The sequence below is a fragment of the Halichoerus grypus genome, chromosome 14, assembly GCF_964656455.1.
Source record: "Halichoerus grypus chromosome 14, mHalGry1.hap1.1, whole genome shotgun sequence".
Classification (NCBI taxonomy): Eukaryota; Metazoa; Chordata; class Mammalia; order Carnivora; family Phocidae; genus Halichoerus; species Halichoerus grypus.
The window spans coordinates 62,832,600-62,848,894 of NC_135725.1; positions in this window are offsets into that span (position 1 = coordinate 62,832,600).

Here is a 16,295-nt window from a genome sequence, read left to right on the forward strand (position 1 = left end):
GAGGCTATTAGCATGGTCCCTAATCCCATGTGACTTAGTTATTTTAAGAAGGGGAGATTTGAAAAAAAAAAAAAAAAAGGGAGGCGGCGGGGGAGATCTGGACATACAGCCATATGGGGAGAATGTCATGCGAACTTGAAGACATCCATCAACATCCATCAACAAGCCAAAGACAGGCCTGGACCAGCTCTTTCCCTCATGGCCCTCAAGAAGAACCAAACCTGCCAGCACCCTGATTTTGCCCTTCTAGCCTCCAGAACTCTGAGACCCTACAGCTACCCTAACTGTGCTGCTTTGTAGGGCAGGGCTGGCAGGGCTAGCAAACCGGTACACGAGTGTATGAAAGGGGAAGCTGATCTGTGACTCAGCAATGCTTTTAAACACCCCCGCCTTCCTATCTTCCTAGTCTCTTCGCATCTGCAGCAGCTAGGGAACCTCTCTAAACTCTGAAATCCCTTCCCAATGACTAGCCGGAATGCCTTATTTCTCTAACACCTCCTTCTTGGGGAGCAAAGAAATCCGCGGGCTCTGATTCACCACTCTGGTATCCTAATCTTGATGAAGGTGATGCCCCAAATCTGAAACACAAACCTTTTGGGTCACCAGCACTGGATAAACCTGGCCTCTGTTTATGCACAAGGTGAGCACTATTTCCATCTAGCTTGGTCCATCTAGAGACTTGTTCATCTCGTGATGAACTGAGAAAAACCCAGTGTTCTGACTCAAGAGACCAAGCAGGGGATCTTGGTTGGTGATAAATTCTTGGCAGGGAATTTGGTAGTGAGCAGAGCTTGTTTAGCAGAGTGGATGGCATTCCCACACCAGCAATAATGCCTGGACCAGCGGACGCCTGGCACTCCCAGCCAGGATTTGGTGATATACGCAACAGCTCAGGATCTAGATTCAAGTTTTCACTTATGTATGTTCTCCTTGCATTCCTGGAATGAGCTCCACTTGGTCATTGGGATGAAAAGAGTCAGCATAGCGGGCTAGACACTGCTATTTTTAGAAAGGTCTGTTTGCAAGGTTGGCCGTTTACTGGTGGTCTGGAAACTTGGCATTCGAGCTGTTCCCCCACTTGTAAGGCTGATTGACAACATGATTTATCCTGTACACTAGCTTTCCTTCTGGAGTCTCGAGTTTCAGTAGTTGCCAAGTAGAAGATGCCTATCACACCACTACCAATAAAGTCCTTGGCACTGAGTCTTTAATGGGCCTCCTGGACAGGAGCATCGCACACATTACTGCATCCTTCGCTGCTAGAGAAAAGAACATGCTTGACGTGCCCCTCGAAGGAGGGACAGAGTATAGGAAGCCTGCCCTGGGTTTCTCTAGACTATGCCCATGTCTTTTTTCTCTGATGAACCTATTGTGTATCCTTTCCCTGTAATAGACCCTAGCTGTGAGTACAACTATATGCTGAATCCTGTGAGTCTTCCTTGAAACTCCACAGACATGTGGGTGGTCTTGGGGACCCTTGAAACTGTCATGATGTATTATTTTTTAATGAGCTGTTGGATTGTGTTTGCTAATATCTCCAGTTCAACTCCCATTTGTCAAGCTTTTCCTTCATGCCCACTACTCTAGACATCTTGGCAGATAGCAACTTCTTTAGTCTTTTGAGGGACCCATGACAACTCATTTTACAGATGAGAAAACCGAGGTCCACAGAGATGGCGTGACCCACCCAAAGTCATGGAGCCGCTGACCACCTAGCAGAACTGGGAACCTCGGGCTGTTTGCTTCTGGGTTAGGGTGACCAACCGTCCTGGTTTGCCTTCCACTGAGGCATTTCCTGGGACATGGCACTTTGAGTACGAAAAGTGGGATGGTCCAGGGCCAACGCAGACCGTTGGTCACCTTACTTCGAGTCTACTGCTGTTTTCTACTGACTGGAGACTTCTATTTTCTTACAGGAGAGCTTGTCCCCTTTAGGAGGTGGGCATAGTTTGCCCCAAATCGGACGAGCCACACACCTGGCCTCTCAAGGAGGACAATTTCCAAATTCCTTTCTCTGGCGCCAAACACTGGCCCTCCCAACCTGCTGGGCCGCCTCTGCCCCTTCCCCTTCTCCACCAAGGCCCCCGCCCCCCCGCTCGGCCCATCACATTTTTCAGCATTACTGGTTTTAATTTCCTTTATCATCCCCTTTGCAAAAACTTCTCTCCTGATTTAATTACTACTCCTCTTAATTCAATTTCATTCTCTTGATTGTCATTAAACTCCCAGAGTTGTTTCTCCAAAGAATTTAACGGCGAGGCCCTCTGCTTAGAGATTAATTGTCATCATTTCACCTTCAAACACAGGTACTTTCTTACTTCTCTTCAATTATCTCCCAGAGAAAGGGAAGTGACCATCCTTCTTCTCAGGGCCTCTCTGAGAACAAACACTGCTGGGGGCTGCCTTTTGAGAGAGAGAAAGAGAAAGCGAAGTCTCTTAAATTTTTCTTCCACCTTCTACTGACTCTAATCTCAGGATCTGAGAGTAGCCAGAAAGCCCCAGGCTCCTCAAGGGCTCAGGCTGTGAACAGGTCGGGGGGCTCTGGCAGAGGCAGCCCAGCCTTGAGAACTGAAGGCTCTCTGTCAAGACGGGTGTGGGACGGTGAGGAAGGGCAGCAGGGGTTTGGCTCTGGCCTCAAGCATCCTGCCCAGCCGGGGTCTCTCAGAGGAACTAAGGCTGTAGCTCAAGGGAACAGAAACACCTTGGGCTAGAATTTCCCTTCCCTGGAGTGTCGCTCTCAGGACACAAAACCCCCGTGTCCCGCGCTCCCACTGTTCCCTCCTCTTCTCAGTACAGCGGGCCTTTGATCTTGAAGAGACACCCCCCAGCCCTCAAACTCTGTTTTTGCCAGCTCTGTCACCCCTGAATCTCCTCTGTCTTTGTGTGCAAACCTCGAAAAACAGTTGCCAGAGAAGGAGGGATGATTCCAGGTGGGGCTGCGGCCAGCTTCCTGTATGATCCAGTTGCTGGCCCTCCTGCCCAGTCGGGGTCTGAGACCCACCCAAGCCTGGCACCTAGGAGCTGTGTGATCTCAGTGCTCGGCTACGGCGGGCCTCCGTTCCCTCGTCTGCAGATATTCAGACATCATACCGTGTGAAAGGGATATAGGCCTGCTTTTCCATTATGTCAGGATTGAATGAAAGAATGCAAGTCAAGCATTCAGCACAGCGCCTGGTACGTAATAAGCCTTCCATAACAAGGAGTCATATTCACAATGAGTAACATTTGGTCCTAGAGGTTGTAGAATCCCCCCCAACTTTTAGTACTGAAAAGAAAATTCCAATTCCAATTCCATTCTCCAATTTGAATCTGAAGTCTTCTGTTCAGTCTCTGACTCTGCTTGGATACCTCCTGCGATGGGGAGCTCACTGCTCTTTGGGAATCCCTGTCTTCTTTGGGCCATTCTGTAGATGCCAAGTAGGGGCTCCATCTACAGGTCTGATGTGCTTAAATTTTCCAATTGCAGGGAACAAAACGCCTTTCCCTATTCAACAGTAACGTAGGCTGCCGGAGAACAGGACCAAATGATTGTCTGGAGGATAATTTAGTAAATAACTCAATGACATATTCTTAGGTAAGGGTTCCAGACTCCAGACTCTCTCCTTACCTGGTTCCTGGGATTCTAGTGCAGCTGAAGATGAGGTTGGGGCTGAGGAGGAGCCCAGCTTATCCAGGCACATTTTATAGACAAGGCCTTAAAGATCCCCAAGGAATCTATGAAATCACCCTTTCCTTGGGTTCACAAGCACTCATAAATGATACCATCTCTTCCTGGTTATTCATGCTCATTAAATGTCAGAATAAAGAGCGTAGAGCTCACGAGGGGCCCCGTCCCTATTACTCTGGGGCCGCTTGGCTGCATTTATGAAGAGAAGTTGCTGGGGTGTTAAATATAAGCTACCCGATTTGTCTAATAAAATTCTTCCACATCTGATGTTACCAGCTTCGTGTCACACACTCTTGTGCTATTGGGACATTACCAGAATGTATTTTAAATCCCCATTGTGCCTATTTAATTTTTATTTAAAGGAAATGATTTTCACAGTTTAAGGCAGATTTTCTAATGTAAATGTACCCATATACCTAGGTGTGAGGAGTTAGAAATGTGCTGTCACGTGCACCAAGACGGCAAGGGAATGATTTACGGGTAGCGCAGTATAGGAAGGAGCGACTGCTCATTCATGGCTCATTTACTTGTAGATCCATACTGTTCTCCCAAGACTTACGATTTGTGCAACAGTGGATTCACATTTCTATGTTTACATAAAGCTGAATTTATTCTCATCTCGTGCTTAATTGATTTAATCGTATTTTAATGACATACTTTATCTAGGCTTCTAGAAGGTTTGGATTGGGCCTTAGAACTTAATTTGGCCAATCCTTCCTGTTACAGGTGGAAACGTTGAGGCCCAGAGAGGTTGAAGGATTTGCCCACGAGCCCACTGGTAGTCAGCCCAGGGCTGGGATTCCAGCCTAGATTTTAAACATTCTAATGTAGTGCTCTTTCTACCATAGTAGGAATCCCTTACTATACGTACATGTGTCTGGCTCTCACGTACACACCCACACGGGAGGGAGGGCACACGCACACATAAATATGTTTACGATAAGGGCATCGGGCTGTAATGTTTGTCAGCATTGACCACCAGGATTCTCGGGATCCAACTGGGGCTTCATGGCCATTCTTGTGCCTCTCTCTCTGCGTCTCTTGAATCCCAGCCATAGCTGGGGGGGGGGGGGGAGGGATAAAAAATAGGCAAGCCCTGAATTAGAACAGCTGGCCTTCAAGCCAGCCGTCACTTTACCTCTCTGGTCCTCAGTTCCCTCGTGTGTAAAATGGAGTTACTTTTCCCGGTAACTTTCCCGGTAACCCTCCCACTAACTGCAGTATCTGTCATACGGGATGCGAATGGTGTTGGTTTAGAACTCAGCCCAGGTGTAGGGGGATGAGCTTCTTTAGTGATGCTAGCGGCTCCTCATCCTCCAGCTCCAAGAGATTCTGTTTATTTTGATTTAATCCAGCTGGTGGATCAGCTTGCTATCACCCAGGTGCTGCCCCTGCCTCAGCCGCATTGATGAGGCACCGCAACGTCCTTTCCCGGATTTCCCCTCACTGGCACACAAGGCATCTACACATGTGTTGCAGATTTATAGAAGACTCGAGAAAAGAGAGAGGTTTGCATGATCATGTTACTTGTTTTCCCGTCTTTGTTAGAACACCCTTCCGTAGGGTTCACCCCAGAAGTTCCCTGTCTCTCACTTCAAAACACAGAATTACTTAGCTCATCAATTCTCTATCATTTAGGAATTATGTTTTGCTTCAACCACGACCTGTAAAACAATGTCTTAAATATGGTTTACATTTTTCTCCCTTTTGAAAGGACTTTGGAGATAGGCATCCTAAGACTGGTGCCATAATCTCATCAATGTCCTAACTTCTTGTCTTTCTATTTTACTATCCTTAGCACTAGCCAAAGGTCTTCAATCAAGATCACCTCAGGACTACAAAATGACTGCTGCAGCACCGGTCATTACATCCATGTTCCAGGCAGAAAAAGATGGAAGACCAACAAGGAACCTGCCTACGTAGCCCCATTTTCAGGAAGCATTTCCAGAAATCTTACCTAGTTTCTTCCTTTATACCATTGACCAGAAGGTGGTCATATGGCCACTCGTAACTGGAAGGGAGGCTAGGAGATCTAACTTTTCAGCCAGGCACATTGCTACCTCCAACAAAATCAGGGCCCTGTGTAAGTAAGAAGAGAGGAATAAACTTTGGGTAGGCAAACCAGCAATGGCTGCCAGAACCCCCAACTCTGTTCTGGGCCTCCCTTTGCATAGCCCATGACTCACTGCATTAAAACTAAGAGGCCATCACATGGCTGAAGGGAGGGAGTGGAGCACAAGCAATGGTTGGATCTTTCATCTGCTGTCTCCACTAAAAGTCTCTGAAAGTGGAAGGGCCGGGGGGGAGATTTATTTATTTCTTTATCCCTCCTCCCACCCCAATATGAAACTGACCACCTTGCTTAGAACAGAAGAGGTTACGGTTGCCTTTGGTTTCCTCTTGTGCCGCCAAGGATTGTCTAAGTGTCACCATGTCTCCTAAAGCTGCCTGCTCAGCTGAAGAAAGGGGTTTTCTTTCCTTTTTTTTTAAGATTTTATTTATTTATTTATTTATTTATTTATTTATTTATTTTAGAGAGTGAGAGCAGGGGGAGGGGCAGGGGGAGGGGCTGAGGGAGAGAGAGAATCCCAAGCAGACTCCACACTCAGTGTGGAGCGTGACGTGGGGCTTGATCCCAGGACCCTGAGATCAGGACCTGAGCTGAAACCAAGAGCTGGAGGCTCAACTGACTGAGCCACCCGGGTGCCCCAAGAAAGGGGTTTTGTGAGACAGCACGAGTGAGAGCCAAAGAGAAAAGGAGCCAAACGGGAAGGAGAAAGGCAGTGGTAGAGAAAGAGAAGAGGGAAGAGGGCCTTTTAACGTCCAAGGCAGAACAAAAATACATTGACAGGACCGACACTGGTGAGTGACCCAGAGGCATGTATAATGGTCTGGGAGCTGGCATCCCAGTCCTTTATTCCAGTCTCCCTCATTTCAGAGCAATATATGTATGTTGAAAACTATGTGAAACATATGCAAAGGCACGAGAAAGGATATTTTAAAAACTGCTTTCTTGATGTATAATTGACATACACTAAACTGTCCATATTTAAAGTGTATAATTTGATATATTTTGACATAAGTATCCACCCATGAAACCATTGCTACGATCAGCATCGCATATCCATCACCCCCAAAACTTTCCTCATCTCCTCCCCTCATGCCCCAGCCCGGCCACCTGCCTCCCCACCAGCAATTGCTGGGCTACTTTCTGTCACTAGAGATGACTTTGCATTTTCTTAAACTTCATGCAAATGTATACAATGTATGTGCTCTTTTTTGCCTGGCTTCTTTCGCTCAGCATGACAATATGAAAAAAAATACACCCAAACCCAACTTACAAAGAAGTATAATTAATAAATAACATAGACCTGCCAGGATTGAGAACAGTTAATGTTTAGTCCTATTTGCTTCAGCTTTCCTTCTGTTTTTTTTTTTTGGTAATGTCATTTACACAAAAAGTTTTTAAAATTTGTACATTTTTTAATGAACAGTTAGAAAGCAAACCGCTATGAAAGCACCACGCAGGCCCAGAAATGGGGCCTTGCACGCACTCTGTGTCCCCCCCGACAACTCCACCTCCCTCCCCATTTCAGATCATCACTCACCTCACTTTTGGGAAAGTCATTTTCTTGCTTTTCTTTTTGGTTTTATGACCTAAGTATCTGTCCCAGGATGGCAGAGTTGAGTCACCTGTTTGTGAATTCTGTATGAGTGAGATCATCCCGCACGTCTTCTTCTGTGACTTGCATTTTCTCTCGTTCTGTTTGTGAGATCAGCCCCATTGTGCCGGGTGGCCATGGTTTGCTCATTTTAGCGGCTGTGAAGTATTGGGTCGATGCGATCAGACAGTTTGGCCCTGCATGGGCACTCAGGCCTGGTAGCCATCAGACAGTCATCACTGGAAAGAAAAGCAAAATGCCCCCCACCCCTGCTGCCAGTCCCCCCATCCCCCACCCTGTGTCCATGGAAGGTTAACCATAAATAGCCACATATGCAAATCATAACTATTTACAACAATAGCTTCTGCCTGACAGTATTCTTCTGAAGAAGCAAGCACAAAGGCTTTTAAGGGAAATCATGAACTTTATGTCATCGTATTCGTCGGCTCAGGCTACTATCATGGAATACCATAGACTGGGGGCTTAACCACAGGAGGGTCTTTTCACAGCTCTGGAGGCTGGACGTCCAAGATCAAGGTGTTGGCAGGTTTGGTTTCTCCAGCAGCTTCTCTCCTTGGCTTGCAGATGGCTGCCTTCTGTCCTCACCAGGTCGTCGCTCCGTCTCCTCACTGTCCCCCTCTCTGTGCTGCTCTCCTATAAAGACCCCAGTCACACTGCGTTAGAGCCCACACTAATGGCCTCATTTTACCTTAGTCCCCTCTTTAAAGGCCCCGTTTCCAAATACAGTCCCATTCTCTCTCACGGTGGTACCGGGGGTTAGGACTTTGAGATACGGATATGGGGGAAGGGCACAAGGTAGCCCACAACACTTGTGCTGATCTGAATACAGCTAGTTATATTCCCCATGTGAGAAAGAAGACGCAGGACAAAGTTGGAGGATCTTTTTCAAAAGGGGGCTCCTTTACTTCCTCTCTCTTCCTCAGGTCTTCGCTCCGCCTGGCTCACTGCACCTCCATCCATTAGTCACGTGCTTCTTTAAACGATGCTCTCACTATAAATTATATAGGAAACACAAGAAATCAAAACCTAGTTTCATGTTTCCTCAAGTATCAGAAACATAATAAAAGTCACTGAAGTCAGTGCTTGCAGCCTGAGATTTAAAAAAAAAAAGGGTTCAGGGGTGCCTGGGTGGCTCAGTTTGTTAAGCGTCTGCCTTCGGCTCAGGTCATGGTCCCAGGGTCCTGGGATCGAGCCCCACATCGGGCTCCACGGTCAATGGGGAGCCTGCTTCTCCCTCTCCCTCTGCCCATCCCCTCCCCAGTCATGCTCTCTCTCACGTGTGCTCTCGCTCTCAAATAAGTAAAATTAAAACAAAGACCAAGTTCACTGCATTATTCAAGTTAAAAAAATAATGATTTAGACCTTGGCCTGGCAGACCAGATCGCCCCTCCCCAGCCCTCTCTCAAGATGTTCTGTTTATTCTGTGATGACCTAAGTATCTGCTGACATGGCCATTTACAAGCACGTTCTCACATGGCGAATGATTAGGTCCTAATCGCCTCGCACTGAAGTAGGGAAATAATTTGAATCCCTGTTGTACCAAGGAGGTAACTGGAGAGTGAAGAATGTGAGATTCTCGAGGTCACACGGCAGGAAAGTCACAAAGCCAGTGACTTTCCATTTCTCGGTCTAGGTCAATACGAATGCTGCGGTCGCCTTCTCCTCTGAAGGGGAGGTCCGTCAGCAGTTTTCTGTTTAAACTGGGGTGCAGCGGTGATAGTCACTGGAGCGGGAACAAGTGAAAATAGCACGATGACTCTGAATGATCAAGAGGAAAATGAGTTGATCAGGAGGCAGGGAGACCAGGCAGAGTTGGGGAAGTAAACATCTGGTACCAGGGTGTACATTTTGCTTTTCAACCAGCAGGCACATGGGTCCCGCTCGATCTTTGTCGTCTGTGCTTTCTCTGCCATAATCCAAACTCATGGATTTTGTTATTTCATACTTCGTACGTCCAACAGTTGCCATGAAAGTTTAGAGGATCCCCCTGGAAAACCATCTGCAACCTATAGTTTCTTTGTGGGAAAATTTAAAAACCATTCATTCAAGTTCTTACTTTGTTAGAAAACGAATAGGGTTTTCCATTTCCTCTCAAGTTAGTATCGGCAGATGTGGTAGTTTAGGTCAGGTGCCGACCAACTTTGGTTGAGCCCTAATGCAGCCACTGCCTGATTTTGTAAATAAAGTTTTATTGGAACACAGCCATGCTCATTCATTTACATATTGTCTATGGCTACTTTCTTGCTACAGGTGTAGAGGTGAATACTTGGGACAGAGACTGTATGGTCTGCAAAGCTTAAAATAGTTACTCTCTGACACTTTATAGAAAAAGTTTGTCAATTCCTAAGCTTGATTATTATTCCCAAATATTAGCTGCCGCTCTCTGGGGGAAGGTTATACTTCCCCTGACCACTGACTTCAGCACTGGCCATGTGACATGCTTTAGCTAACTAATGGAAGTGACATATATCACCTCCAGGCAGAATCTTTAAGAGCCAGCAGGTGATTTACCATACTCTTTCTTTTTTTTCTCTTCCTGAAGACTGGCAGTGTTCCAGATACAAGCTGCTTCATTAGCTTGGGTTTGAGGGAAGATAGACTGGCAGCTGATTTTGATGGATATGTACATGGCAACTTTTCTGCAAATCTAAAATTACTCCAAAATAAAAAGTTCTGAAAAATATTTTAAAAAATAAGCGAGCTGTACATTCATATTCTTTGAACACTGGGAGTACAATTATAATACCTATAAGGTCCTTCTCTGCTGATTCTAACATCTGTGTTAGTTCTGAGTTGGTTTTGATCGATTGATTGATCGATTGGCTTCATTATTGACCATGTTTTCCTGATTTTTTGCATGCCTGGTAAGCTTTGATTGGATATCAGACATTGTACATTCTACCTTGTTGATGTTAGATATTTTACAAATCATGAGTATTATTCTGGACACAGTTAGGTACTTGGGAAACTGGAATTCCTTTGGTTTTCGCTGTTACGATCTGCCGGGCAGGTCTGGAGCAGAGCAGTCTAGGGCTTCTTGCTCCCTGCTGCTGAGGGAGGACCTTCCTGAGTGCTTTGCCCCATGCCCTGTGAATGATGAGTTTTTCAGTCTGACTGCTGGCTCTGGTCACTGCTCCCAGGCCTATGTGGGCCTCAGGCTTTATTGTCCCTTATCATGTTGGGTGGTTCCTTCTTCCAGCTCAGGTAGTTTCTCCTCATGAATTTATTATTGATGGGTGCGCACAGGGCCCTATGAAGATTCTGAGGTTCTGTCTCCTAGTAACTTTGTCTCTTGGTTTTCTGCATTATAAGTTCTTGCTGCTTTGGTCCCCCTGGACTCTCAGCTCCATCTGTTCAACTCAGGGAGTCTGCCAGGTTGTGCCTCAGTTCCCTTCCTGCACCACAGCCAGAGGACAGTCATATGATACTAAGTTGGAGCAACCAGAGGGCTCCCCTCATGTGCTTCTGGTCTCAGGCATGTTTGCCCTCTGCTGTGTGACCAGCTGTGTTCTGAAAACCACTGCTTTATCTTTTCTTTCTTCCTCCTTCCCTCCCTCCCTTTCTTTTTCTTATTTCAGGCAGGAGGGTAAATCAGTCCCATTGTCCTCTTGGCTGGAAGCAAAAGTCTTCATATTCTTTTTTGTTTTCTATATTTAAATGAGATGTGCTTTTTTTGGTCTGTTTAGGGAGATTTCTGAGGGGCCAAGAGAGTTTCAAAGTGCGAGGGCTCCCCCTTCTTTTGTTATCTCAAAGAACTCAAAATGCAGCCTCTCTGTGCAGACACTTACTCTCCAGAGCTAAGTTTTCTGCTTCTGATCTGTGCTTCTTAGAGCTCTACCTTCTGAGGTAGATGGCACAAGTCTTTAAGTAGTGAAAACAGTAGTCTGTATTGAAGAGCAAGTTCATTTGTGAAATGGCAGGGCTGAGGGAGATGCTGGGGCAGACACAGAGGTGAGGAGGAGGCAGAGGCTAAGGTCACGTACATGAAGAAGCCAAAGCTGGGGCTGAACACACCACCACATGAGAGCCATGTTCAAGGAAAAGTGCACTCAATCACGTGTTCCAAGTCTGGGGTAGGGGCGGGTACAGAGTATAAGTTTGCCAAACAGAGGAATAGCCATGTATAAGAAAAGACCCACACATGTCTATGTAGGATGTTGAGCATTTGAGAGGAGCTTTGTGTCTGAAACACCTATGTGGCCAAGACAACTGGCTCCCCACTGAAGATAAGAGCTTCCTTTGACGGGCTCTCAGAGTTGTCACTGGGGAGAGGTTGCCTGCTCAGGGACTTGGTTGACATGTGACTCAGGGCCAGACCATAGAAGGTGAGTGGTGGCGATGTGTATCTCTCACATGGGCTAATCTATTTTTCCCCATGCTTTGGCCTATGTATGTGCATGCTGGATTACCTAATTACTGAAACGTGTCCAGTAATGCCCTGCCCTTCGCCATGTTGGGGGCCTAACGATGGAGTTATGGGTCTGACTCTTTCATTTCATAGATGGGCAAACTGAGACCCATACAGAGACATGGGGCTGCCCAAGATCACTAAGTATAAGTTGCAGAGTTGGGTTTTCCCACATTTACTTGATTCAAAGGCTTCACAGAGGGCCCCTCCCACTCCTCATGCCCATATTCACATTTGAGCTGCTGAACTCACCTCCCTGTGAGTTGGCAGACACCACAGGGTGGGCCTGCAGGGAGACAAGCCCCCTATCTTTGCTCAGGCATCACCCAGACGGACTGCATGGTGCAGGAAGAGTGACATGGTAGACACCAACATGTCTACTCCTGGTTTCATTTTTCAGGGGAATCCCTCCTGCCTTCAGTCAGTGGCCTCATGAGGCAAATGGCTTGAGTCACTGTCGCTGCAACACTGGGATGGTAACCACAGATGATGCCCACAGGGCTGGGGAGCTGGGGCTGTCTAGAAAGCAGTTTCCCTTTGAATGTCTGGCTCGAGGTTACTCTTCACACATCTCCCAGGTCCCGTCCACCCTCCCCACGCAGCGCTCAGTTTGATTGTTCTAAGCTATAGCTGGTGAGCATGTCTCCCCTAGAGCCCACAGAGTGGCATGCAGACTCCCCAGCGGGGCATTCTGAGAACTTCTCCAGCCCACGTGGCTGCCCTTGCCTCTGTGAGTCTTACACGTAGGGATGCCTTTCAGACCTCTCTGCTTTTGTACAAACCGTTTCTTCTGTCTAGACCTTTCTCCCCAACCTGGACTACTTGGAACACTCCCTCCTCATTCTTTTATTTTAAAAATGACTTATTTTAAAAAATTGTGGTAAAATATACATAACCTAAAATTTACCATTTTAGCCATTTTTTAATATACAATTCAGTGGCATTAAGCACATTCATGTTGTTGTGCAGCCATCACTACCATCCATCTCCAGAACTCTTCATCTTAAAAAACTGAAACTCTGTCCTCATTAAACAATGGTTCCCATCCCCTCCCCTGCCACAGCCCCTGATAGCTACCATTCTATTTCTGTCTTTATGAATTTGCCCACTGTAGGCACCTTATAGGGGTGGAATCATATAGTAATTGTCCTTTTGAGACTGACATTTCACTTAGCATAATGTCTTCAGGTTTCATCCATGCTGTAGTATGTGTCAGAATTTCTCTCCTTTTTAAGGCTGAATAGTATCCCATGGTGTATATATATATATACACCAATCATATATATATATATATATATATATGATTTTGTTTATCCATTCATCCATTGATGGACACTTGGGTTGATTCTACCTTTTGGCTATTTTGACTTAATTTGTGGCCTGCCCAGAGGAAGGTCCTATGTATACTTGAGAATGTGTATGCTGTTGTTGTTGGGTAGTGTTCTGTGTTATGCCTGTTGTTCAAGCCCTCTAATTCCTTCCTTATCTTCTAATCTTCTGTCTGGTTGTTCTACCCATTATTGAGAGTGGAGAATTGAAGTCTCCAACTACTGCATTATTGTAGAATTGTCTATTTCTTCATTCAAGTCTGTTCATTTTTGCTTTATATATTTTGGTAGTCTGTTATTAGGTACATAAATGTTCCTCCTCATTCTTAAAGACTCCATTTAAATGCTCCAGCATTTAACCTCCTCCAGCACCCTCGGCGCTGCCTCCTGCAGTCCAGGCAGAGTAACTGTCGCCTCTGTGTTCCCTATAACTAGTATATACCTCTAGGTATCACATTCTGCTTTAGTAAATCATTTCCATGTCTGTCCTCCAAGTTAGTTTGTCTTGGAGGACACAGAGTCTTGTTTTATGTTTGCATCTTCAGAATCTGGCACCAGAGGTGCCCAGTGAATGTTTGCTGAGTGGACATTTGTAATTGAATGTAATTGTGTCACCTGTGTTCTTCCTGGGATAAAAATAATTCATGTCAGAGGTTCTCAACACATCATTGCTTCTTGTATGAGTAACTTGTATAAGGTACTTGCTCTTCTCTCTCAGTTGATCCATACCACCACCCTACAGGGGAGGTAGGGAAGAGTTTAACAACCATTTTAGGTCAGAAAACTGGGAATCAGAGACTCATACAGATTAAATGTCTTGCTAGAGGTCAAGCTGGCGTGGGGCAGAGCTGGGACTTGAACCCAGGTTAGTCTGGCTCCTGACCAGGGTTCCTTTCCCTGTACCCACTGCCCTGGTAGGCTCCACTCCTCATGGCTGTCTCGGCTAGGATCACAGCCTCTGTGGATGAGGCTAAGCCTGGCTCACATGAGGGCTGAGCCTCTCATCTCTTGGGAAAATTCTAGTTTGCCTTTGGATGTGTTATAAGAAGTTCCAAGAAAGTCTATGAGATATACCTCACTAGATCCATTTTAGAAATGATGAATACTGAGCACCTTGCTCAGGTAGGAGCTGGGGCTCCAATCTGGACTTCTTTGACTCAAAGTATGACGTGCTTGTCATTTGATCTGAAGTACCCCATGCCATCTTGGGATAGTCAGGAGCTTTTTCTTATTTTGAACTAAAGTCTGCTCCTTGCGACTACCCTGTCACTCTGTCCCCTGGAGTCCTGCAGAGTGAATCTACTCTCTCTGCTCCTAACACCCTTCCAGGGATATAGTGACAATGACTACGATCCCCTGAGTTTTTTCTTCCTCAGGCTGAATGGCACCCATGCCTTCAAGCTCCTCCATGGCTTTTGCAGGAACCTGAAGTTCAGTCCCTTTCTCTCTGGGCCACCTCCTTCAGACATGCTCCCGGTAGTCTATCAGCTGGGACTTAGTGACTGGAAAGGCACACCCATAACAGGGCATCACTGGGCTGGCAGGGAGAAAGACTTTGGAGGGCTCTAGCTATAGTTTCCTCAAGTGGTTGGGTATCTGGCTGTTGGGTGGAGAGCAGGAGGAGGAGAAGGAGGAGGAGGAAACAGAGCCCTGATGTGTGTAATGAAACAAAAGTAGAGGGGCCAGGGTTACTGTGGGCCAAGCTTCTTCCCAGCATGGGCTCCCGAGGAGGTTCCATTTCAGGTGAGCCCACCTGGCCCTGTGCTGGTTGCAGGATGAGCCACCTTGGGGAGAGTGCTGGACATTCCTAGACTGTTCCTCTTTGGTGGTTGAAGAGGGGTTTTGGATGATGTTTAACAGAGTCCAAAGTGTGGTCCTTGGGATTTTGGTGACCTGGAATTCTGTTTATGGTTCCCTTCCCTGTTCCAGGGGTCCTCTAGAGATGGCGAGCTTTACTGGTCCATTGACTGGCCTTGACAGTGAGGGGAAACAGGGACAAGGTATAACTAGAGAGGGTCTGATGAGGGCCTTCAGGTTTATTTTCTTGTACAGGTTGATAATATTTGCCCTTACCTTATAAGATTGCTGAATATGTTTAAAAAGGCAATGCCCATGAGTGCTCTGTGCAATGCCTGATGCCAGAAAGTGCAAGGACTGCAGTTGCACATGGTACTTGTCCTGTGAAGGCAGCTGCTGGCTCCTAGAGATGTTTCTCTGTCACGCTTCGGGGGGCCTGGGTGAACTCTGTCACTTCCATGCTCTGAAAGCATTTGTGGGCTGAGAACTGGACAGGACAGCAGGACTGCATTTCAGTCCTGACTCTAAATGGCTGTGTGACCAAGGAAAGCTTCTTCCCCTCTCTGGGCCTCTACTTTCTTTCCTGGACCATGAAGGCCTTGAACTATTAGAAGATCTTTGAGGTCCTTTGGCCCACAGAAGCCGGGGATCTGAGCCATGGGCAGGGTGTCACTTTCTGTTGCTCTTGACTCTTTCTCCAGGGAAGGGCATCCCCGTCCACTCCACCCTTTGCTGAGAGGTCTGCTGGTTCCCTAGGCAGGCCCCACAAGATGGCGTGCTGGAGACAGGTCTGGAACTAGGTGTTCTGAGGTCAAGACTGTCAGTTCCCCTGGCATGAGCGTGGGACCTGAGACTGGTGCCTCCCTGCTGAATGCCCTGAAGACACCCTCAGGGAAGGAGTGCTGCTTGGATTCCCTTCAGGGTTATTGCCCCACTTGCCCTGGACAGCCCAACCCATGTCCTCAAGTCATGGGGAGAGTTCAGGAAGTCCTGCTATGACACATGGCCAGAGGGCAGTAAAACTCAAACCCTCCTGGCGGGCAGGTGATCCTCACGGAGTCAGCCAGGCCTGACTCAGAGCCTCAGCCTGCCAGCCCCCGAGCCAGCTGTTCCCTGGGCCACCACACAGAAATCACACAGTGGGGGATGGCATCAGGCTGTAGGAAAGCATGTCCCTGGCCCTAAGGCCAAGGAGAGGAATGCAATATCAGCCTGGCACCGACTGGCCTAAAAGAACAGCTGACTCTCTGCAGGGAAAGCTGAGATGAAGTCCCAAGTTCAAGACTGGCTGGTAGCCTCAGGACGGGGATTGCTGATGATCTGAACCACTGCCAAGGAGAGAGCTGGATGGACCCTCTGAGGCCAAGCCCCTAATCCGACCCTTCACCTGACTGTGTGTGACCTTCACTTGG